The sequence below is a fragment of the Elephas maximus genome, chromosome 14 (assembly GCF_024166365.1).
Source record: "Elephas maximus indicus isolate mEleMax1 chromosome 14, mEleMax1 primary haplotype, whole genome shotgun sequence".
NCBI classification, from domain to species: domain Eukaryota; kingdom Metazoa; phylum Chordata; class Mammalia; order Proboscidea; family Elephantidae; genus Elephas; species Elephas maximus.
In genome coordinates, this window is record NC_064832.1 from 7452485 (window position 1) to 7477726 (window position 25242).

The window sequence follows — 25242 nt, forward strand, 5'->3', positions numbered from 1 at the left end:
CAGCAGTCCAGAGGCTGCGCATGGCGGCCTACGGATCACCTCTTTGCCACGTACAGGAGGGAGGCCTCGGCCCTAGACTGGCTCCGCTAGAGCTCCACGACCTCAGCTATTTTTCCCGACCTTTGGCCCGTGCCCTCGTGAGTGTGTCACCTGTAGTTACACTTCACCTCCGACCACTTGCGGTCCGCCACCTGCGGATACCTGAGCGTGGACATCAACATCTATCACTGTCTGCAGTGTCACAGGTCACTAGGTGTCTAGGCTCAGGCTGACCTTGGCTGTCTTCTGCCCAGGCAACGAGCTTAATCCTTCAAAGGAAATGAAGGACACGTGGTCACTGGCCGACAACCTTTCTTTCATCTACACAGCGGTCTAGATGAGGGTAAAGAGGCCAGGTGGGCCAGGTGAAGGCTGAGTGCGGGGCCTAAGGCTTCCTTCCCAATCACCATGGAGACAGCCACCGCAAGGCTGGCCGGAACTTCTGACGGGGACGGGTCACAAACTCTGAGCCAATAGGAGAGGTCCAGCCTAACCGGCCGGTTCCGCAGAGCCCTCCATTTTACCCGTGGACACACAACGGCCCCTTCTGTCCTTGGCCACAAAATCGAGGGCACCCAGGGAATAACTTCACAGTAGGCAACCCCTGATGTGGACACGTTCAACATACTGGGACAGCAGGCAGGTACCTCTTTTCCACTTACGCTACGATATCAGTAGGCAAGGCGCCCTTCCTCAGCATCTATGGCCCCTCTTTGTATGTGTTCTTTTAAAGAAATCTCTTTTTTCTACCCCTGAGACACATCACAACTGTGAGGGGCCTGAGAGGGAACCTGGAGACGAAACAGGGGAGGCTTCTGGCTGTACCGCTTCCCCGTGGCTAGAGAATAGCAGTTCGTCTCTCTGGAAGCTCTTAGATTCTGTTGATCGACATGGGCAATACGGTAGGGGCGGACCCTGGCCAGGTGGAGCTTGTGGGCACACGCAACCTCTGGGGGAAGAATAATTCTGCTGCTGCTTTGTATGGTGTAAACCTCCGCACGCCAAGTGGGATGGGCACAGAACATTGACCCACACCTGCCAGGGGCCTTTCCTGGGACTAAAGATCCCAACCTGGTCTCAACCTTGTCACCTTCTCAGCACATACCTTTCCTGCACACATAATCCTGCCTTTCTCCGTCGGTGCCTCATTCTACTAGGAAAAAAGCATGCCGCTCAAAAAGGCCGATGCCAGAGAAATCGAGGAGACACTGCCATTTTCCACATTTTTGCTGTCTACATATCCCCGCCGCCGGTGGAAGGCTGCCTATGTGGCCGGGCTGCGAAGGCAAGGCCGAAATCCTGGCATCCTGGGCCCCAGCAATCCAGTGGTTTATGGACGTGGGGACCCGGATGACATGTTTCCCACATACAAGAGGAATCCTTGGGCCCTTCACTGGCTCGCCATTCAGCTCCGCGACGTCCACTACTGGCCCTGGCCTTTGGCCGGTGCCCCATTGCGCGAGTGCTCCGGAGCGATGTTTCTCCACCCATCACTATCATTCTGCCACCAGGGGATATGTGAGTGTGGCAGTCACCATTTGTCTGTCACTGGCAGCAGTGTGAGGAGTCACTAGACTTCCAGGTACCAGCTGACCTAGGCTGCCTTCTCCCCCGGCAAGGTCCGGAATCCTTTATCCCAGATGCTGACACCTGGGCACTGGCCGACATTAATTTTTATCAACACAGAGGTCTGAGTGAGGGTCAGCAGACCAGCTAGGTGAAGTCAAGGCCAGGTGGGCGGGACTAAGGCTCCTTTGCCATCACCATGGAGACAGTCCCACCACCGGAAGAGTAGGCGGAGCTTATGATGGGCCTGGTGACAAGACGGAGCCAATGGCAGAGATCTGGCCCGCCAGGCAGATGACACAGGGCCCTCCATTATGACCTATGACACCTAGTGGCCACAGGATTTGAGCACACCCTGGGAAAGCCTACGCAGGCACAGGGGAGCCCCTGGTGTGGACTGGTTCAGGGCATTGGCAGAGCAGGCCAGGTACCTCTTTCCCACTTTCCTGAGGATATCACGACGCAAGGCATCCCCACTCAGCATCTCTTGCCTCTCTCTGTCTCTCTCTGGATGTGTTCATTCTCTGAAATCTCTTCCTTCTCCCCCGGAGTCACTTCACAGCTTGGAGTGCCTGATAGAGTGCCTAGAGACCAAAGAGCAAAGGGGGAAGGCCTCTGGCTCTACTGGTTGCCCATGGGCAGACAAGATCTGGTAGTTTATCTGGAAGGTCTAGAGAGTAGTGACTCATGGGGTAGCTACATCACCGGCGGACCCTGGCCAGGTGAAGCTTGCTGACATGTGGCAGCCTCTCCGGAGACTACTAATTCCGCTGGGAACATTGTATGCAAATACCTGGCTGAGTGCGAAGGGCAGAAAACATTGACCCATACCTGCCAGAGACCTATCCTGGGTCTGAAGAGTCCACCCCGGTCTCCAGCGACTCATCATCTCAGCACACACTTTGCCTGCACACAGGGAATCCGCCTCTCTCCACGAATGCCTTCTCCTGCTAGGAAACACAGGATGGCACTCAGCCAAAGGAGAGCACAGGCAAAGTCAACTGAAGCCCGCATTTTCAAGATTTTGCCCTCTGCTGGGCCACAGCCTCCGGTGGCACGCTGCACGTGCGTCACCTCTCCGAAGACAAGGCCGAAATCCGGGCATCCAGGGCCCCAGCAGTCCAGAGGCTGCGCAAGGCGGCATACGGATCACCTCTTTGCCACGTACAGGAGGGAGGCCTCGGCCCTAGACTGGCTCCGCTAGAGCTCCACGACCTCAGCTATTTTTCCCGACCTTTGACCCGTGCCCTCGTGAGTCTGTGATCTCTAGTTACACTTCACCTCCGACCACTCTCGATCTACCACCTGCGGATACCTGAGCGTGGACATCAACATCTATCACTGTCTGCAGTGTCACAGGTCACTAGGTGTCTAGGCTCAGGCTGACCTTGGCTGTCTTCTGCCCAGGCAAGGAGCTTAATCCTTCAAAGGAAATGAAGGACACGTGGTCACTGGCCGACAACCTTTCTTTCATCTACACAGCGGTCTAGATGAGGGTAAAGAGGCCAGGTGGGCCAGGTGAAGGCTGAGTGCGGGGCCTAAGGCTTCCTTCCCAATCACCATGGAGACAGCCACCGCAAGGCTGGCCGGAACTTCTGACGGGGACGGGTCACAAACTCTGAGCCAATAGGAGAGGTCCAGCCTAACCGGCCGGTTCCGCAGAGCCCTCTATTTTACCCGTGGACACACAACGGCCCCTTCTGTCCTTGGCCACAAAATCGAGGGCACCCAGGGAATAACTTCACAGTAGGCAACCCCTGATGTGGACACGTTCGACATACTGGGACAGCAGGCAGGTACCTCTTTTCCACTTACGCTACGATATCAGTAGGCAAGGCGCCCTTCCTCAGCATCTATGGCCCCTCTTTGTATGTGTTCTTTTAAAGAAATCTCTTTTTTCTACCCCTGAGACACATCACAACTGTGAGGGGCCTGAGAGGGAACCTGGAGACGAAACAGGGGAGGCTTCTGGCTGTACCGCTTCCCCGTGGCTAGAGAATAGCAGTTAGTCTCTCTGGAAGCTCTTAGATTCTGTTGATCGACATGGGCAATACGGTAGGGGCGGACCCTGGCCAGGTGGAGCTTGTGGGCACACGCAACCTCTGGGGGAAGAATAATTCTGCTGCTGCTTTGTATGGTGTAAACCTCCGCACGCCAAGTGGGATGGGCACAGAACATTGACCCACACCTGCCAGGGGCCTTTCCTGGGACTAAAGATCCCAACCTGGTCTCAACCTTGTCACCTTCTCAGCACATACCTTTCCTGCACACATAATCCTGCCTTTCTCCGTCGGTGCCTCATTCTACTAGGAAAAAAGCATGCCGCTCAAAAAGGCCGATGCCAGAGAAATCGAGGAGACACTGCCATTTTCCACATTTTTGCTGTCTACATATCCCCGCCTCCGGTGGAAGGCTGCCTATGTGGCCGGGCTGCGAAGGCAAGGCCGAAATCCTGGCATCCTGGGCCCCAGCAATCCAGTGGTTTATGGACGTGGGGACCCGGATGACATGTTTCCCACATACAAGAGGAATCCTTGGGCCCTTCACTGGCTCGCCATTCAGCTCCGCGACGTTCACTACTGGCCCTGGCCTTTGGCCGGTGCCCCATTGCGCGAGTGCTCCGGAGCGATGTTTCTCCACACATCACTATCATTCTGCCACCAGGGGATATGTGAGTGTGGCAGTCACCATTTGTCTGTCACTGGCAGCAGTGTCACGAGTCACTAGACTTCCAGGTACCAGCTGACCTAGGCTGCCTTCTCCCCCGGCAAGGTCCGGAATCCTTTATCCCAGATGCTGACACCTGGGCACTGGCCGACATTAATTTTTATCAACACAGAGGTCTGAGTGAGGGTCAGCAGGCCAGCTAGGTGAAGTCAAGGCCAGGTGGGCGGGACTAAGGCTCCTTTGCCATCACCATGGAGACAGTCCCACCACCGGAAGAGTAGGCGGAGCTTATGATGGGCCTGGTGACAAGACGGAGCCAATGGCAGAGATCTGGCCCGCCAGGCAGATGACGCAGGGCCCTCCATTATGACCTATGACACCTAGTGGCCACAGGATTTGAGCACACCCTGGGAAAGCCTACGCAGGCACAGGGGAGCCCCTGGTGCGGAGTGGTTCAGGGCATTGGCAGAGCAGGCCAGGTACCTCTTTCCCACTTTCCTGAGGATATCACTACGCAAGGCATCCCCACTCAGCATCTCTTGCCTCTCTCTGTCTCTCTCTGGATGTGTTCATTCTCTGAAATCTCTTCCTTCTCCCCCGGAGTCACTTCACAGCTTGGAGTGCCTGATAGAGTGCCTAGAGACCAAAGAGCAAAGGGGGAAGGCCTCTGGCTCTACTGGTTGCCCATGGGCAGACAACATCTGGTAGTTTATCTGGAAGGTCTAGAGAGTAGTGACTCATGGGGTAGCTACATCACCGGCGGACCCTGGCCAGGTGAAGCTTGCTGACATGTGGCAGCCTCTCCGGAGACTACTAATTCCGCTGGGAACATTGTATGCAAATACCTGGCTGAGTGCGAAGGGCAGAAAACATTGACACATACCTGCCAGAGGCCTATCCTGGGTCTGAAGAGTCCACCCCGGTCTCCAGCGACTCATCATCTCAGCACACACTTTGCCTGCACACAGGGAATCCGCCTCTCTCCACGAATGCCTTCTCCTGCTGGGAAACACAGGATGGCACTCAGCCAAAGGAGAGCACAGGCAAAGTCAACTGAAGCCCGCATTTTCAAGATTTTGCCCTCTGCTGGGCCACAGCCTCCGGTGACACGCTGCATGTGCGTCACTTCTCCGAAGACAAGGCCGAAATCCGGGCATCCAGGGCCCCAGCAGTCCAGAGGCTTCGCATGGCGGCATACGGATCACCTCTTTGCCACGTACACGAGGGAGGCCTCGGCCCTAGACTGGTTCCGCTAGAGCTCCACGACCTCAGCTATTTTTCCCGAACTTTGGCCCGTGCCCTTGTGAGTGTGTCACCTCTAGTTACACTTCACCTCCGACCACTCTCGATCCGCCACCTCCGGCTACCTGAGCGTAGACATCAACATCTATCACTGTCTGCAGTGTCACAGGTCACTAGGTGTCTAGATCAGGCTGACCTTGGCTGTCTTCTGCCCAGGCAAGGAGCTTAATCCTTCAAAGGAAATGAGGACACGTGGTCACTGGCCGACATCCTTTCTTTCATCTACACAGCGGTCTAGATGAGGGTAAAGAGGCCAGGTGGGCCAGGTGAAGGCTGAGTGCGGGGCCTAAGGCTTCCTTCCCAATCACCATGGAGACAGCCACCGCAAGGCTGGCCGGAACTTCTGACGGGGACGGGTCACAAACTCTGAGCCAATAGGAGAGGTCCAGCCTAACCGGCCGGTTCCGCATAGCCCTCCATTTTACCCGTGGACACACAACGGCCCCTTCTGTCCTTGGCCACAAAATCGAGGGCACCCAGGGAATAACTTCACAGTAGGCAACCCCTGATGTGGACACGTTCGACATACTGGGACAGCAGGCAGGTACCTCTTTTCCACTTATGCTACGATATCAGTAGGCAAGGCGCCCTTCCTCAGCATCTGTGGCCCCTCTTTGCATGTGTTCTTTTAAAGAAATCTCTTTTTTCTACCCCTGAGACACATCACAACTATGAGGGGCCTGAGAGGGAACCTGGAGATGAAACAGGGGAGGCTTCTGGCTGTACCGCTTCCCCGTGCCTAGAGAATAGCAGTTAGTCTCTCTGGAAGCTCTTAGCTTCTGTTGATCGACATGGGCAATACGGTAGGGGTGGACCCTGGCCAGGTGGAGCTTGTGGGCACATGCAACCTCTGGGGGAAGAATAATTCGGCTGCTGCTTTGTATGGTGTAAACCTCCCCACGCCAAGTGGGATGGGCACAGAACATTGACCCACACCTGCCAGGGGCCCTTCCTGGGACTAAAGATCCCAACCTGGTCTCAACCTTGTCACCTTCTCAGCACATACCTATCCTGCACACATAATCCTGCCTTTCTCCGTCGGTGCCTCATCCTACTAGGAAAAAAGCATGCCGCTCAAAAAGGCCGATGCCAGAGAAATCGAGGAGACACTGCCATTTTCCACATTTTTGCTGTCTACATATCCCCGCCTCCGGTGGAAGGCTGCCTATGTGGTCGGGCTGCGAAGGCAAGGCCGAAAACCTGGCATCCCGGGCCCCAGCAATCCAGTGGTTTATGGACATGGGGACCCGGATGACATGTTTCCCACATACAAGAGGAATCCTTGGGCCCTTCACTGGCTCGCCATTCAGCTCCGCGACGTTCACTACTGGCCCTGGCCTTTGGCCGGTGCCCCATTGCGCGAGTGCTCCGGAGCGATGTTTCTCCACCCATCACTATCATTCTGCCACCAGGGGATATGTGAGTGTGGGAGTCACCATTTGTCTGTCACTGGCAGCAGTGTCACGAGTCACTAGACTTCCAGGTACCAGCTGACCTAGGCTGCCTTCTGCCCCAGGCAAGGTCCGGAATCCTTTATCCCAGATGCTGACACCTGGGCACTGGCCGACATTAATTTTTATCAACACAGAGGTCTGAGTGAGGGTCAGCAGACCAGCTAGGTGAAGTCAAGGCCAGGTAGGCTGGCCTAAGGCTCCTTTGCCATCACCATGGAGACAGTCCCACCACCGGAAGAGTAGGCGGAGCTTATGATGGGCCTGGTGACAAGACGGAGCCAATGGCAGAGATCTGGCCCGCCAGGCAGATGACGCAGGGCCCTCCATTATGACCTATGACACCTAGTGGCCACAGGATTTGAGCACACCCTGGGAAAGCCTACGCAGGCACAGGCGAGTCCCTGGTGCGGACTGGTTCAGGGCATTGGCAGAGCAGGCCAGGTACCTCCTTCCCACTTTCCTGAGGATATCACTACGCAAGGCATCCCCACTCAGCATCTCTTGCCTCTCTCTGTCTCTCTCTGGATGTGTTCATTCTCTGAAATCTCTTCCTGCTCCCCCTGAGTCACTTCACAGCTTGGAATGCCTGATAGAGTGCCTAGAGACCAAAGAGCAAAGGGGGAAGGCCTCTGGCTCTACTGGTTGCCCATGGGCAGACAAGATCTGGTAGTTTATCTGGAAGGTCTAGAGAGTAGTGACTCATGGGGTAGCTACATCACCGGCGGACCCTGGCCAGGTGAAGCTTGCTGACATGTGGCAGCCTCTCCGGAGACTACTAATTCCGCTGGGAACATTGTATGCAAATACCTGGCTGAGTGCGAAGGGCAGAAAACATTGACACATACCTGCCAGAGGCCTATCCTGGGTCTGAAGAGTCCACCCCGGTCTCCAGCGACTCATCATCTCAGCACACACCTTCCCTGCACACAGGGAATCCGCCTCTCTCCACGAATGCCTTCCCCTGCTAGGAAACACAGGATGTCACTCAGCCAAAGGAGAGCACAGGCAAAGTCAACTGAAGCCCGCATTTTCAAGATTTTGCCCTCTGCTGGGCCACAGCCTCCGGTGGCACACTGCATGTGCGTCACCTCTCCGAAGACAAGGCCGAAATCCGGGCATCCAGGGCCCCAGCAGTCCAGAGGCTGCGCATGGCGGCCTACGGATCACCTCTTTGCCACGTACAGGAGGGAGGCCTCGGCCCTAGACTGGCTCCGCTAGAGCTCCACGACCTCAGCTATTTTTCCCGACCTTTGGCCCGTGCCCTCGTGAGTCTGTGATCTCTAGTTACACTTCACCTCCGACCACTCTCGATCCGCCACCTGCGGATACCTGAGCGTGGACATCAACATCTATCACTGTCTGCAGTGTCACAGGTCACTAGGTGTCTAGGCTCAGGCTGACCTTGGCTGTCTTCTGCCCAGGCAAGGAGCTTAATCCTTCAAAGGAAATGAAGGACACGTGGTCACTGGCCGACAACCTTTCTTTCATCTACACAGCGGTCTAGATGAGGGTAAAGAGGCCAGGTGGGCCAGGTGAAGGCTGATTGCGGGGCCTAAGGCTTCCTTCCCAATCACCATGGAGACAGCCACCGCAAGGCTGGCCGGAACTTCTGACGGGGACGGGTCACAAACTCTGAGCCAATAGGAGAGGTCCAGCCTAACCGGCCGGTTCCGCAGAGCCCTTCATTTTACCCGTCCACACACAACGGCCCCTTCTGTCCTTGGCCACAAAATCGAGGGCACCCAGGGAATAACTTCACAGTAGGCAACCCCTGATGTGGACAGGCTCGACATACTGGGACAGCAGGCAGGTACCTCTTTTCCACTTATGCTACGATATCAGTAGGCAAGGCGCCCTTCCTCAGCATCTATGGCCCCTCTTTGTATGTGTCCTTTTAAAGAAATCTCTTTTCTCTACCCCTGAGACACATCACAACTATGAGGGGCCTGAGAGGGAACCTGGAGACGAAACAGGGGAGGCTTCTGGCTGTACCGCTTCCCCGTGGCTAGAGAATAGCAGTTAGTCTCTCTGGAAGCTCTTAGCTTCTGTTGATCGACATGGGCAATACGGTAGGGGCGGACCCTGGCCAGGTGGAGCTTGTGGGCACACGCAACCTCTGGGGGAAGAATAATTCCGCTGCTGTTTTGTATGGTGTAAACCTCCCCACGCCAAGTGGGATGGGCACAGAACATTGACCCACACCTGCCAGGGGCCCTTCCTGGGACTAAAGATCCCAACCTGGTCTCAACCTTGTCATCTTCTCAGCACATACCTTTCCTGCACAAATAATCCTGCCTTTCTACGTCGGTGCCTCATCCTACTAGGAAAAAAGCATGCCGCTCAAAAAGGCCGATGCCAGAGAAATCGAGGAGACACTGCCATTTTCCACATTTTTGCTGTCTACATATCCCCGCCTCCGGTGGAAGGCTGCCTATGTGGCTGGGCTGCGAAGGCAAGGCCGAAATCCTGGCATCCCGGGCCCCAGCAATCCAGTGGTTTATGGACGTGGGGACCCGGATGACATGTTTCCCACATACAAGAGGAATCCTTGGGCCCTTCACTGGCTCGCCATTCAGCTCCGCGACGTTCACTACTGGCCCTGGCCTTTGGCCGGTGCCCCATTGCGCGAGTGCTCCGGACCGATGTTTCTCCACCCATCACTATCATTCTGCCACCAGGGGATATGTGAGTGTGGGAGTCACCATTTGTCTGTCACTGGCAGCAGTGTCACGAGTCACTAGACTTCCAGGTACCAGCTGACCTAGGCTGCCTTCTCCCCCGGCAAGGTCCGGAATCCTTTATCCCAGATGCTGACACCTGGGCACTGGCCGACATTAATTTTTATCAACACAGAGGTCTGAGTGAGGGTCAGCAGACCAGCTAGGTGAAGTCAAGGCCAGGTGGGCGGGACTAAGGCTCCTTTGCCATAACCATGGAGACAGTCCCACCACCGGAAGAGTAGGCGGAGCTTATGATGGGCCTGGTGACAAGACGGAGCCAATGGCAGAGATCTGGCCCGCCAGGCAGATGACACGGGGCCCTCCATTATGACCTATGACACCTAGTGGCCACAGGATTTGAGCACACCCTGGGAAAGCCTACGCAGGCACAGGGGAGCCCCTGGTGCGGACTGGTTCAGGGCACTGGCAGAGCAGGCCAGGTACCTCTTTCCCACTTTCCTGAGGATATCACTACGCAAGGCATCCCCACTCAGCATCTCTTGCCTCTCTCTGTCTCTCTCTGGATGTGTTCATTCTCTGAAATCTCTTCCTTCTCCCCCTGAGTCACTTCACAGCTTGGAATGCCTGATAGAGTGCCTAGAGACCAAAGAGCAAAGGGGGAAGGCCTCTGGCTCTACTGGTTGCCCATGGGCAGACAAGATCTGGTAGTTTATCTGGAAGGTCTAGAGAGTAGTGACTCATGGGGTAGCTACATCACCGGCGGACCCTGGCCAGGTGAAGCTTGCTGACATGTGGCAGCCTCTCCGGAGACTACTAATTCCGCTGGGAACATTGTATGCAAATACCTGGCTGAGTGCGAAGGGCAGAAAACATTGACACATACCTGCCAGAGGCCTATCCTGGGTCTGAAGAGTCCACCCCGGTCTCCAGCGACTCATCATCTCAGCACACACTTTGCCTGCACACAGGGAATCCGCCTCTCTCCACGAATGCCTTCCCCTGCTAGGAAACACAGGATGTCACTCAGCCAAAGGAGAGCACAGGCAAAGTCAACTGAAGCCCGCATTTTCAAGATTTTGCCCTCTGCTGGGCCACAGCCTCCGGTGGCACACTGCATGTGCGTCACCTCTCCGAAGACAAGGCCGAAATCCGGGCATCCAGGGCCCCAGCAGTCCAGAGGCTGCGCATGGCGGCCTACGGATCACCACTTTGCCACGTACAGGAGGGAGGCCTCGGCCCTAGACTGGCTCCGCTAGAGCTCCACGACCTCAGCTATTTTTCCCGACCTTTGGCCCGTGCCCTCGTGAGTCTGTGATCTCTAGTTACACTTCACCTGCGACCACTCTCGATCCGCCACCTGCGGATACCTGAGCGTGGACATCAACATCTATCACTGTCTGCAGTGTCACAGGTCACTAGGTGTCTAGGCTCAGGCTGACCTTGGCTGTCTTCTGCCCAGGCAAGGAGCTTAATCCTTCAAAGGAAATGAAGGACACGTGGTCACTGGCCGACAACCTTTCTTTCATCTACACAGCGGTCTAGATGAGGGTAAAGAGGCCAGGTGGGCCAGGTGAAGGCTGAGTGCGGGGCCTAAGGCTTCCTTCCCAATCACCATGGAGACAGCCACCGCAAGGCTGGCCGGAACTTCTGACGGGGACGGGTCACAAACTCAGAGCCAATAGGAGAGGTCCAGCCTAACCGGCCGGTTCCGCAGAGCCCTCCATTTTACCCGTGGACACACAACGGCCCCTTCTGTCCTTGGCCACAAAATCGAGGGCACCCAGGGAATAACTTCACAGTAGGCAACCCCTGATGTGGCCACGTTCGACATACTGGGACAGCAGGCAGGTACCTCTTTTCCACTTACGCTACGATATCAGTAGGCAAGGCGCCCTTCCTCAGCATCTATGGCCCCTCTTTGTATGTGTTCTTTTAAAGAAATCTCTTTTTTCTACCCCTGAGACACATCACAACTATGAGGGGCCTGAGAGGGAACCTGGAGATGAAACAGGGGAGGCTTCTGGCTGTACCGCTTCCCCGTGCCTAGAGAATAGCAGTTAGTCTCTCTGGAAGCTCTTAGCTTCTGTTGATCGACATGGGCAATACGGTAGGGGCGGACCCTGGCCAGGTGGAGCTTGTGGGCACATGCAACCTCGGGGGGAAGAATAATTCCGCTGCTGTTTTGTATGGTGTAAACCTCCCCACGCCAAGTGGGATGGGCACAGAACATCGACCCACACCTGCCAGGGGCCCTTCCTGGGACTAAAGATCCCAACCTGGTCTCAACCTTGTCACCTTCTCAGCACATACCTTTCCTGCACACATAATCCTGCCTTTCTCCGTCGGTGCCTCATCCTACTAGGAAAAAAGCATGCAGCTCAAAAAGGCCGATGCCAGAGAAATCGAGGAGACATTGCCATTTTCCACATTTTTGCTGTCTACATATCCCCGCCTCCGGTGGAAGGCTGCCTATGTGACCGGGCTGCGAAGGCAAGGCCGAAATCCTGGCATCCCGGGCCCCAGCAATCCAGTGGTTTATGGACGTGGGGACCCGGATGACATGTTTCCCACATACAAGAGGAATCCTTGGGCCCTTCACTGGCTCGCCATTCAGCTCCGCGACGTTCACTACTGGCCCTGGCCTTTGGCCGGTGCCCCATTGCGCGAGTGCTCCGGACCGATGTTTCTCCACCCATCACTATCATTCTGCCACCAGGGGATATGTGAGTGTGGGAGTCACCATTTGTCTGTCACTGGCAGCAGTGTCACGAGTCACTAGACTTCCAGGTACCAGCTGACCTAGGCTGCCTTCTCCCCCGGCAAGGTCCGGAATCCTTTATCCCAGATGCTGACACCTGGGCACTGGCCGACATTAATTTTTATCAACACAGAGGTCTGAGTAAGGGTCAGCAGACCGGCTAGGTGAAGTCAAGGCCAGGTGGGCGGGACTAAGGCTCCTTTGCCATCACCATGGAGACAGTCCCAACACCGGAAGAGTAGGCGGAGCTTATGATGGGCCTGGTGACAAGACGGAGCCAATGGCAGAGATCTGGCCCGCCAGGCAGATGACACAGGGCCCTCCATTATGACCTATGACACCTAGTGGCCACAGGATTTGAGCACACCCTGGGAAAGCCTACGCAGGCACAGGGGAGCCCCTGGTGCGGACTGGTTCAGGGCACTGGCAGAGCAGGCCAGGTACCTCTTTCCCACTTTCCTGAGGATATCACTACGCAAGGCATCCCCACTCAGCATCTCTTGCCTCTCTCTGTCTCTCTCTGGATGTGTTCATTCTCTGAAATCTCTTCCTTCTCCCCCTGAGTCACTTCACAGCTTCGAATGCCTGATAGAGTGCCTAGAGACCAAAGAGCAAAGGGGGAAGGCCTCTGGCTCTACTGGTTGCCCATGGGCAGACAAGATCTGGTAGTTTATCTGGAAGGTCTAGAGAGTAGTGACTCATGGGGTAGCTACATCACCGGCGGACCCTGGCCAGGTGAAGCTTGCTGACATGTGGCAGCCTCTCCGGAGACTACTAATTCCGCTGGGAACATTGTATGCAAATACCTGGCTGAGTGCGAAGGGCAGAAAACATTGACACATACCTGCCAGAGGCCTATCCTGGGTCTGAAGAGTCCACCCCGGTCTCCAGCGACTCATCATCTCAGCACACACTTTGCCTGCACACAGGGAATCCGCCTCTCTCCACGAATGCCTTCCCCTGCTAGGAAACACAGGATGTCACTCAGCCAAAGGAGAGCACAGGCAAAGTCAACTGAAGCCCGCATTTTCAAGATTTTGCCCTCTGCTGGGCCACAGCCTCCGGTGGCACGCTGCATGTGCGTCACCTCTCCGAAGACAAGGCCGAAATCCGGGCATCCAGGGTCCCAGCAGTCCAGAGGCTGCGCATGGCGGTCTACGGATCACCACTTTGCCACGTACATGAGGGAGTCCTGGGCCCTAGACTGGCTCCGCTAGAGCTCCACGACCTCAGCTATTTTTCCCGACCTTTGGCCCGTGCCCTCGTGAGTCTGTGATCTCTAGTTACACTTCACCTCCGACCACTCTCGATCCGCCACCTGCGGATACCTGAGCGTGGACATCAACATCTATCACTGTCTGCAGTGTCACAGGTCACTAGGTGTCTAGGCTCAGGCTGACCTTGGCTGTCTTCTGCCCAGGCAAGGAGCTTAATCCTTCAAAGGAAATGAAGGACACGTGGTCACTGGCCGACAACCTTTCTTTCATCTACACAGCGGTCTAGATGAGGGTAAAGAGGCCAGGTGGGCCAGGTGAAGGCTGAGTGCGGGGCCTAAGGCTTCCTTCCCAATCACCATGGAGACAGCCACCGCAAGGCTGGCCGGAACTTCTGACGGGGACGGGTCACAAACTCTGAGCCAATAGGAGAGGTCCAGCCTAACCGGCCGGTTCCGCAGAGCCCTCCATTTTACCCGTGGACACACAACGGCCCCTTCTGTCCTTGGCCACAAAATCGAGGGCACCCAGGGAATAACTTCACAGTAGGCAACCCCTGATGTGGACACGTTCGACATACTGGGACAGCAGGCAGGTACCTCTTTTCCACTTACGCTACGATATCAGTAGGCAAGGCGCCCTTCCTCAGCATCTATGGCCCCTCTTTGTATGTGTTCTTTTAAAGAAATCTCTTTTTTCTACCCCTGAGACACATCACAACTATGAGGGGCCTGAGAGGGAACCTGGAGACGAAACAGGGGAGGCTTCTGGCTGTACCGCTTCCCCGTGGCTAGAGAATAGCAGTTAGTCTCTCTGGAAGCTCTTAGCTTCTGTTGATCGACATGGGCAATACGGTAGGGGCGGACCCTGGCCAGGTGGAGCTTGTGGGCACACGCAACCTCTGGGGGAAGAATAATTCCGCTGCTGTTTTGTATGGTGTAAACCTCCCCACGCCAAGTGGGATGGGCACAGAACATTGACCCACACCTGCCAGGGGCCCTTCCTGGGACTAAAGATCCCAACCTGGTCTCAACCTTGTCATCTTCTCAGCACATACCTTTCCTGCACAAATAATCCTGCCTTTCTCCGTCGGTGCCTCATCCTACTAGGAAAAAAGCATGCCGCTCAAAAAGGCCGATGCCAGAGAAATCGAGGAGACACTGCCATTTTCCACATTTTTGCTGTCTACATATCCCCGCCTCCGGTGCAAGGAAGGCTGCCTATGTGGCCGGGCTGCGAAGGCAAGGCCGAAATCCTGGCATCCCGGGCCCCAGCAATCCAGTGGTTTATGGACGTGGGGACCCGGATGACATGTTTCCCACATACAAGAGGAATCCTTGGGCCCTTCACTGGCTCGCCATTCAGCTCCGCGACGTTCACTACTGGCCCTGGCCTTTGGCCGGTGCCCCATTGCGCGAGTGCTCCGGAGCGATGTTTCTCCACCCATCACTATCATTCTGCCACCAGGGGATATGTGAGTGTGGGAGTCACCATTTGTCTGTCACTGGCAGCAGTGTCACGAGTCACTAGACTTCCAGGTACCAGCTGACCTAGGCTGCCTTCTGCCCCAGGCAAGGTCCGGAATCCTTTATCCCAGATGCTGACACCTGGGCACTGGCCGACATTAATTTTTATCAACACAGAGGTCTGAGTGAGGGTCAGCAGACCAGCTAGGTGAAGTCAAGGCCAGGTAGGCTGGCCTAAGGCTCCTTTGCCATCACCATGGAGACAGTCCCACCACCGGAAGAGTAGGCGGAGCTTATGATGGGCCTGGTGACAAGACGGAGCCAATGGCAGAGATCTGGCCCGCCAGGCAGATGACGCAGGGCCCTCCATTATGACCTATGACACCTAGTGGCCACAGGATTTGAGCACACCCTGGGAAAGCCTACGCAGGCACAGGCGAGTCCCTGGTGCGGACTGGTTCAGGGCATTGGCAGAGCAGGCCAGGTACCTCCTTCCCACTTTCCTGAGGATATCACTACGCAAGGCATCCCCACTCAGCATCTCTTGCCTCTCTCTGTCTCTCTCTGGATGTGTTCATTCTCTGAAATCTCTTCCTGCTCCCCCTGAGTCACTTCACAGCTTGGAATGCCTGATAGAGTGCCTAGAGACCAAAGAGCAAAGGGGGAAGGCCTCTGGCTCTACTGGTTGCCCATGGGCAGACAAGATCTGGTAGTTTATCTGGAAGGTCTAGAGAGTAGTGACTCATGGGGTAGCTACATCACCGGCGGACCCTGGCCAGGTGAAGCTTGCTGACATGTGGCAGCCTCTCCGGAGACTACTAATTCCGCTGGGAACATTGTATGCAAATACCTGGCTGAGTGCGAAGGGCAGAAAACATTGACACATACCTGCCAGAGGCCTATCCTGGGTCTGAAGAGTCCACCCTGGTCTCCAGCGACTCATCATCTCAGCACACACCTTCCCTGCACACAGGGAATCCGCCTCTCTCCACGAATGCCTTCCCCTGCTAGGAAACACAGGATGTCACTCAGCCAAAGGAGAGCACAGGCAAAGTCAACTGAAGCCCGCATTTTCAAGATTTTGCCCTCTGCTGGGCCACAGCCTCCGGTGGCACACTGCATGTGCGTCACCTCTCCGAAGACAAGGCCGAAATCCGGGCATCCAGGGCCCCAGCAGTCCAGAGGCTGCGCATGGCGGCCTACGGATCACCTCTTTGCCACGTACAGGAGGGAGGCCTCGGCCCTAGACTGGCTCCGCTAGAACTCCACGACCTCAGCTATTTTTCCCGACCTTTGGCCCGTGCCCTCGTGAGTCTGTGATCTCTAGTTACACTTCACCTCCGACCACTCTCGATCCGCCACCTGCGGATACCTGAGCGTGGACATCAACATCTATCACTGTCTGCAGTGTCACAGGTCACTAGGTGTCTAGGCTCAGGCTGACCTTGGCTGTCTTCTGCCCAGGCAAGGAGCTTAATCCTTCAAAGGAAATGAAGGACACGTGGTCACTGGCCGACAACCTTTCTTTCATCTACACAGCGGTCTAGATGAGGGTAAAGAGGCCAGGTGGGCCAGGTGAAGGCTGATTGCGGGGCCTAAGGCTTCCTTCCCAATCACCATGGAGACAGCCACCGCAAGGCTGGCCGGAACTTCTGACGGGGACGGGTCACAAACTCTGAGCCAATAGGAGAGGTCCAGCCTAACCGGCCGGTTCCGCGGAGCCCTTCATTTTACCCGTCCACACACAACGGCCCCTTCTGTCCTTGGCCACAAAATCGAGGGCACCCAGGGAATAACTTCACAGTAGGCAACCCCTGATGTGGACAGGCTCGACATACTGGGACAGCAGGCAGGTACCTCTTTTCCACTTATGCTACGATATCAGTAGGCAAGGCGCCCTTCCTCAGCATCTATGGCCCCTCTTTGTATGTGTCCTTTTAAAGAAATCTCTTTTCTCTACCCCTGAGACACATCACAACTATGAGGGGCCTGAGAGGGAACCTGGAGACCAAACAGGGGAGGCTTCTGGCTGTACCGCTTCCCCGTGGCTAGAGAATAGCAGTTAGTCTCTCTGGAAGCTCTTAGCTTCTGTTGATCGACATGGGCAATACGGTAGGGGCGGACCCTGGCCAGGTGGAGCTTGTGGGCACACGCAACCTCTGGGGGAAGAATAATTCCGCTGCTGTTTTGTATGGTGTAAACCTCCCCACGCCAAGTGGGATGGGCACAGAACATTGACCCACACCTGCCAGGGGCCCTTCCTGGGACTAAAGATCCCAACCTGGTCTCAACCTTGTCATCTTCTCAGCACATACCTTTCCTGCACAAATAATCCTGCCTTTCTACGTCGGTGCCTCATCCTACTAGGAAAAAAGCATGCCGCTCAAAAAGGCCGATGCCAGAGAAATCGAGGAGACACTGCCATTTTCCACATTTTTGCTGTCTACATATCCCCGCCTCCGGTGGAAGGCTGCCTATGTGGCTGGGCTGCGAAGGCAAGGCCGAAATCCTGGCATCCCGGGCCCCAGCAATCCAGTGGTTTATGGACGTGGGGACCCGGATGACATGTTTCCCACATACAAGAGGAATCCTTGGGCCCTTCACTGGCTCGCCATTCAGCTCCGCGACGTTCACTACTGGCCCTGGCCTTTGGCCGGTGCCCCATTGCGCGAGTGCTCCGGACCGATGTTTCTCCACCCATCACTATCATTCTGCCACCAGGGGATATGTGAGTGTGGGAGTCACCATTTGTCTGTCACTGGCAGCAGTGTCACGAGTCACTAGACTTCCAGGTACCAGCTGACCTAGGCTGCCTTCTCCCCCGGCAAGGTCCGGAATCCTTTATCCCAGATGCTGACACCTGGGCACTGGCCGACATTAATTTTTATCAACACAGAGGTCTGAGTGAGGGTCAGCAGACCAGCTAGGTGAAGTCAAGGCCAGGTGGGCGGGACTAAGGCTCCTTTGCCATAACCATGGAGACAGTCCCACCACCGGAAGAGTAGGCGGAGCTTATGATGGGCCTGGTGACAAGACGGAGCCAATGGCAGAGATCTGGCCCGCCAGGCAGATGACACGGGGCCCTCCATTATGACCTATGACACCTAGTGGCCACAGGATTTGAGCACACCCTGGGAAAGCCTACGCAGGCACAGGGGAGCCCCTGGTGCGGACTGGTTCAGGGCACTGGCAGAGCAGGCCAGGTACCTCTTTCCCACTTTCCTGAGGATATCACTACGCAAGGCATCCCCACTCAGCATCTCTTGCCTCTCTCTGTCTCTCTCTGGATGTGTTCATTCTCTGAAATCTCTTCCTTCTCCCCCTGAGTCACTTCACAGCTTGGAATGCCTGATAGAGTGCCTAGAGACCAAAGAGCAAAGGGGGAAGGCCTCTGGCTCTACTGGTTGCCCATGGGCAGACAAGATCTGGTAGTTTATCTGGAAGGTCTAGAGAGTAGTGACTCATGGGGTAGCTACATCACCGGCGGACCCTGGCCAGGTGAAGCTTGCTGACATGTGGCAGCCTCTCCGGAGACTACTAATTCCGCTGGGAACATTGTATGCAAATACCTGGCTGAGTGTGAAGGGCAGAAAACATTGACACATACCTGCCAGAGGCCTATCCTGGGTCTGAAGAGTCCACCCCGGTCTCCAGCGACTCATCATCTCAGCACACACTTTGCCTGCACACAGGGAATCCGCCTCTCTCCACGAATGCCTTCCCCTGCTAGGAAACACAGGATGTCACTCAGCCAAAGGAGAGCACAGGCAAAGTCAACTGAAGCCCGCATTTTCAAGATTTTGCCCTCTGCTGGGCCACAGCCTCCGGTGGCACACTGCATGTGCGTCACCTCTCCGAAGACAAGGCCGAAATCCGGGCATCCAGGGCCCCAGCAGTCCAGAGGCTGCGCATGGCGGCCTACGGATCACCTCTTTGCCACGTACAGGAGGGAGGCCTCGGCCCTAGACTGGCTCCGCTAGAGCTCCACGACCTCAGCTATTTTTCCCGACCTTTGGCCCGTGCCCTCGTGAGTCTGTGATCTCTAGTTACACTTCACCTCCGACCACTCTCGATCCGCCACCTGCGGATACCTGAGCGTGGACATCAACATCTATCACTGTCTGCAGTGTCACAGGTCACTAGGTGTCTAGGCTCAGGCTGACCTTGGCTGTCTTCTGCCCAGGCAAGGAGCTTAATCCTTCAAAGGAAATGAAGGACACGTGGTCACTGGCCGACAACCTTTCTTTCATCTACACAGCGGTCTAGATGAGGGTAAAGAGGCCAGGTGGGCCAGGTGAAGGCTGATTGCGGGGCCTAAGGCTTCCTTCCCAATCACCATGGAGACAGCCACCGCAAGGCTGGCCGGAACTTCTGACGGGGACGGGTCACAAACTCTGAGCCAATAGGAGAGGTCCAGCCTAACCGGCCGGTTCCGCAGAGCCCTTCATTTTACCCGTCCACACACAACGGCCCCTTCTGTCCTTGGCCACAAAATCGAGGGCACCCAGGGAATAACTTCACAGTAGGCAACCCCTGATGTGGACAGGCTCGACATACTGGGACAGCAGGCAGGTACCTCTTTTCCACTTATGCTACGATATCAGTAGGCAAGGCGCCCTTCCTCAGCATCTATGGCCCCTCTTTGTATGTGTCCTTTTAAAGAAATCTCTTTTCTCTACCCCTGAGACACATCACAACTATGAGGGGCCTGAGAGGGAACCTGGAGACGAAACAGGGGAGGCTTCTGGCTGTACCGCTTCCCCGTGGCTAGAGAATAGCAGTTAGTCTCTCTGGAAGCTCTTAGCTTCTGTTGATCGACATGGGCAATACGGTAGGGGCGGACCCTGGCCAGGTGGAGCTTGTGGGCACACGCAACCTCTGGGGGAAGAATAATTCCGCTGCTGTTTTGTATGGTGTAAACCTCCCCACGCCAAGTGGGATGGGCACAGAACATTGACCCACACCTGCCAGGGGCCCTTCCTGGGACTAAAGATCCCAACCTGGTCTCAACCTTGTCATCTTCTCAGCACATACCTTTCCTGCACAAATAATCCTGCCTTTCTACGTCGGTGCCTCATCCTACTAGGAAAAAAGCATGCCGCTCAAAAAGGCCGATGCTAGAGAAATCGAGGAGACACTGCCATTTTCCACATTTTTGCTGTCTACATATCCCCGCCTCCGGTGGAAGGCTGCCTATGTGGCTGGGCTGCGAAGGCAAGGCCGAAATCCTGGCATCCCGGGCCCCAGCAATCCAGTGGTTTATGGACGTGGGGACCCGGATGACATGTTTCCCACATACAAGAGGAATCCTTGGGCCCTTCACTGGCTCGCCATTCAGCTCCGCGACGTTCACTACTGGCCCTGGCCTTTGGCCGGTGCCCCATTGCGCGAGTGCTCCGGAGCGATGTTTCTCCACCCATCACTATCATTCTGCCACCAGGGGATATGTGAGTGTGGGAGTCACCATTTGTCTGTCACTGGCAGCAGTGTCACGAGTCACTAGACTTCCAGGTACCAGCTGACCTAGGCTGCCTTCTCCCCCGGCAAGGTCCGGAATCCTTTATCCCAGATGCTGACACCTGGGCACTGGCCGACATTAATTTTTATCAACACAGAGGTCTGAGTGAGGGTCAGCAGACCAGCTAGGTGAAGTCAAGGCCAGGTGGGCGGGACTAAGGCTCCTTTGCCATAACCATGGAGACAGTCCCACCACCGGAAGAGTAGGCGGAGCTTATGATGGGCCTGGTGACAAGACGGAGCCAATGGCAGAGATCTGGCCCGCCAGGCAGATGACACAGGGCCCTCCATTATGACCTATGACACCTAGTGGCCACAGGATTTGAGCACACCCTGGGAAAGCCTACGCAGGCACAGGGGAGCCCCTGGTGCGGACTGGTTCAGGGCACTGGCAGAGCAGGCCAGGTACCTCTTTCCCACTTTCCTGAGGATATCACTACGCAAGGCATCCCCACTCAGCATCTCTTGCCTCTCTCTGTCTCTCTCTGGATGTGTTCATTCTCTGAAATCTCTTCCTTCTCCCCCTGAGTCACTTCACAGCTTGGAATGCCTGATAGAGTGCCTAGAGACCAAAGAGCAAAGGGGGAAGGCCTCTGGCTCTACTGGTTGCCCATGGGCAGACAAGATCTGGTAGTTTATCTGGAAGGTCTAGAGAGTAGTGACTCATGGGGTAGCTACATCACCGGCGGACCCTGGCCAGGTGAAGCTTGCTGACATGTGGCAGCCTCTCCGGAGACTACTAATTCCGCTGGGAACATTGTATGCAAATACCTGGCTGAGTGTGAAGGGCAGAAAACATTGACACATACCTGCCAGAGGCCTATCCTGGGTCTGAAGAGTCCACCCCGGTCTCCAGCGACTCATCATCTCAGCACACACTTTGCCTGCACACAGGGAATCCGCCTCTCTCCACGAATGCCTTCCCCTGCTAGGAAACACAGGATGTCACTCAGCCAAAGGAGAGCACAGGCAAAGTCAACTGAAGCCCGCATTTTCAAGATTTTGCCCTCTGCTGGGCCACAGCCTCCGGTGGCACACTGCATGTGCGTCACCTCTCCGAAGACAAGGCCGAAATCCGGGCATCCAGGGCCCCAGCAGTCCAGAGGCTGCGCATGGCGGCCTACGGATCACCACTTTGCCACGTACAGGAGGGAGGCCTCGGCCCTAGACTGGCTCCGCTAGAGCTCCACGACCTCAGCTATTTTTCCCGACCTTTGGCCCGTGCCCTCGTGAGTCTGTGATCTCTAGTTACACTTCACCTGCGACCACTCTCGATCCGCCACCTGCGGATACCTGAGCGTGGACATCAACATCTATCACTGTCTGCAGTGTCACAGGTCACTAGGTGTCTAGGCTCAGGCTGACCTTGGCTGTCTTCTGCCCAGGCAAGGAGCTTAATCCTTCAAAGGAAATGAAGGACACGTGGTCACTGGCCGACAACCTTTCTTTCATCTACACAGCGGTCTAGATGAGGGTAAAGAGGCCAGGTGGGCCAGGTGAAGGCTGAGTGCGGGGCCTAAGGCTTCCTTCCCAATCACCATGGAGACAGCCACCGCAAGGCTGGCCGGAACTTCTGACGGGGACGGGTCACAAACTCAGAGCCAATAGGAGAGGTCCAGCCTAACCGGCCGGTTCCGCAGAGCCCTCCATTTTACCCGTGGACACACAACGGCCCCTTCTGTCCTTGGCCACAAAATCGAGGGCACCCAGGGAATAACTTCACAGTAGGCAACCCCTGATGTGGCCACGTTCGACATACTGGGACAGCAGGCAGGTACCTCTTTTCCACTTACGCTACGATATCAGTAGGCAAGGCGCCCTTCCTCAGCATCTATGGCCCCTCTTTGTATGTGTTCTTTTAAAGAAATCTCTTTTTTCTACCCCTGAGACACATCACAACTATGAGGGGCCTGAGAGGGAACCTGGAGATGAAACAGGGGAGGCTTCTGGCTGTACCGCTTCCCCGTGCCTAGAGAATAGCAGTTAGTCTCTCTGGAAGCTCTTAGCTTCTGTTGATCGACATGGGCAATACGGTAGGGGCGGACCCTGGCCAGGTGGAGCTTGTGGGCACATGCAACCTCGGGGGGAAGAATAATTCCGCTGCTGTTTTGTATGGTGTAAACCTCCCCACGCCAAGTGGGATGGGCACAGAACATCGACCCACACCTGCCAGGGGCCCTTCCTGGGACTAAAGATCCCAACCTGGTCTCAACCTTGTCACCTTCTCAGCACATACCTTTCCTGCACACATAATCCTGCCTTTCTCCGTCGGTGCCTCATCCTACTAGGAAAAAAGCATGCAGCTCAAAAAGGCCGATGCCAGAGAAATCGAGGAGACATTGCCATTTTCCACATTTTTGCTGTCTACATATCCCCGCCTCCGGTGGAAGGCTGCCTATGTGACCGGGCTGCGAAGGCAAGGCCGAAATCCTGGCATCCCGGGCCCCAGCAATCCAGTGGTTTATGGACGTGGGGACCCGGATGACATGTTTCCCACATACAAGAGGAATCCTTGGGCCCTTCACTGGCTCGCCATTCAGCTCCGCGACGTTCACTACTGGCCCTGGCCTTTGGCCGGTGCCCCATTGCGCGAGTGCTCCGGACCGATGTTTCTCCACCCATCACTATCATTCTGCCACCAGGGGATATGTGAGTGTGGGAGTCACCATTTGTCTGTCACTGGCAGCAGTGTCACGAGTCACTAGACTTCCAGGTACCAGCTGACCTAGGCTGCCTTCTCCCCCGGCAAGGTCCGGAATCCTTTATCCCAGATGCTGACACCTGGGCACTGGCCGACATTAATTTTTATCAACACAGAGGTCTGAGTGAGGGTCAGCAGACCAGCTAGGTGAAGTCAAGGCCAGGTGGGCGGGACTAAGGCTCCTTTGCCATCACCATGGAGACAGTCCCAACACCGGAAGAGTAGGCGGAGCTTATGATGGGCCTGGTGACAAGACGGAGCCAATGGCAGAGATCTGGCCCGCCAGGCAGATGACACAGGGCCCTCCATTATGACCTATGACACCTAGTGGCCACAGGATTTGAGCACACCCTGGGAAAGCCTACGCAGGCACAGGGGAGCCCCTGGTGCGGACTGGTTCAGGGCACTGGCAGAGCAGGCCAGGTACCTCTTTCCCACTTTCCTGAGGATATCACTACGCAAGGCATCCCCACTCAGCATCTCTTGCCTCTCTCTGTCTCTCTCTGGATGTGTTCATTCTCTGAAATCTCTTCCTTCTCCCCCTGAGTCACTTCACAGCTTGGAATGCCTGATAGAGTGCCTAGAGACCAAAGAGCAAAGGGGGAAGGCCTCTGGCTCTACTGGTTGCCCATGGGCAGACAAGATCTGGTAGTTTATCTGGAAGGTCTAGAGAGTAGTGACTCATGGGGTAGCTACATCACCGGCGGACCCTGGCCAGGTGAAGCTTGCTGACATGTGGCAGCCTCTCCGGAGACTACTAATTCCGCTGGGAACATTGTATGCAAATACCTGGCTGAGTGCGAAGGGCAGAAAACATTGACACATACCTGCCAGAGGCCTATCCTGGGTCTGAAGAGTCCACCCCGGTCTCCAGCGACTCATCATCTCAGCACACACTTTGCCTGCACACAGGGAATCCGCCTCTCTCCACGAATGCCTTCCCCTGCTAGGAAACACAGGATGTCACTCAGCCAAAGGAGAGCACAGGCAAAGTCAACTGAAGCCCGCATTTTCAAGATTTTGCCCTCTGCTGGGCCACAGCCTCCGGTGGCACGCTGCATGTGCGTCACCTCTCCGAAGACAAGGCCGAAATCCGGGCATCCAGGGTCCCAGCAGTCCAGAGGCTGCGCATGGCGGTCTACGGATCACCACTTTGCCACGTACATGAGGGAGGCCTGGGCCCTAGACTGGCTCCGCTAGAGCTCCACGACCTCAGCTATTTTTCCCGACCTTTGGCCCGTGCCCTCGTGAGTCTGTGATCTCTAGTTACACTTCACCTCCGACCACTCTCGATCCGCCACCTGCGGATACCTGAGCGTGGACATCAACATCTATCACTGTCTGCAGTGTCACAGGTCACTAGGTGTCTAGGCTCAGGCTGACCTTGGCTGTCTTCTGCCCAGGCAAGGAGCTTAATCCTTCAAAGGAAATGAAGGACACGTGGTCACTGGCCGACAACCTTTCTTTCATCTACACAGCGGTCTAGATGAGGGTAAAGAGGCCAGGTGGGCCAGGTGAAGGCTGAGTGCGGGGCCTAAGGCTTCCTTCCCAATCACCATGGAGACAGCCACCGCAAGGCTGGCCGGAACTTCTGACGGGGACGGGTCACAAACTCTGAGCCAATAGGAGAGGTCCAGCCTAACCGGCCGGTTCCGCAGAGCCCTCCATTTTACCCGTGGACACACAACGGCCCCTTCTGTCCTTGGCCACAAAATCGAGGGCACCCAGGGAATAACTTCACAGTAGGCAACCCCTGATGTGGACACGTTCGACATACTGGGACAGCAGGCAGGTACCTCTTTTCCACTTACGCTACGATATCAGTAGGCAAGGCGCCCTTCCTCAGCATCTATGGCCCCTCTTTGTATGTGTTCTTT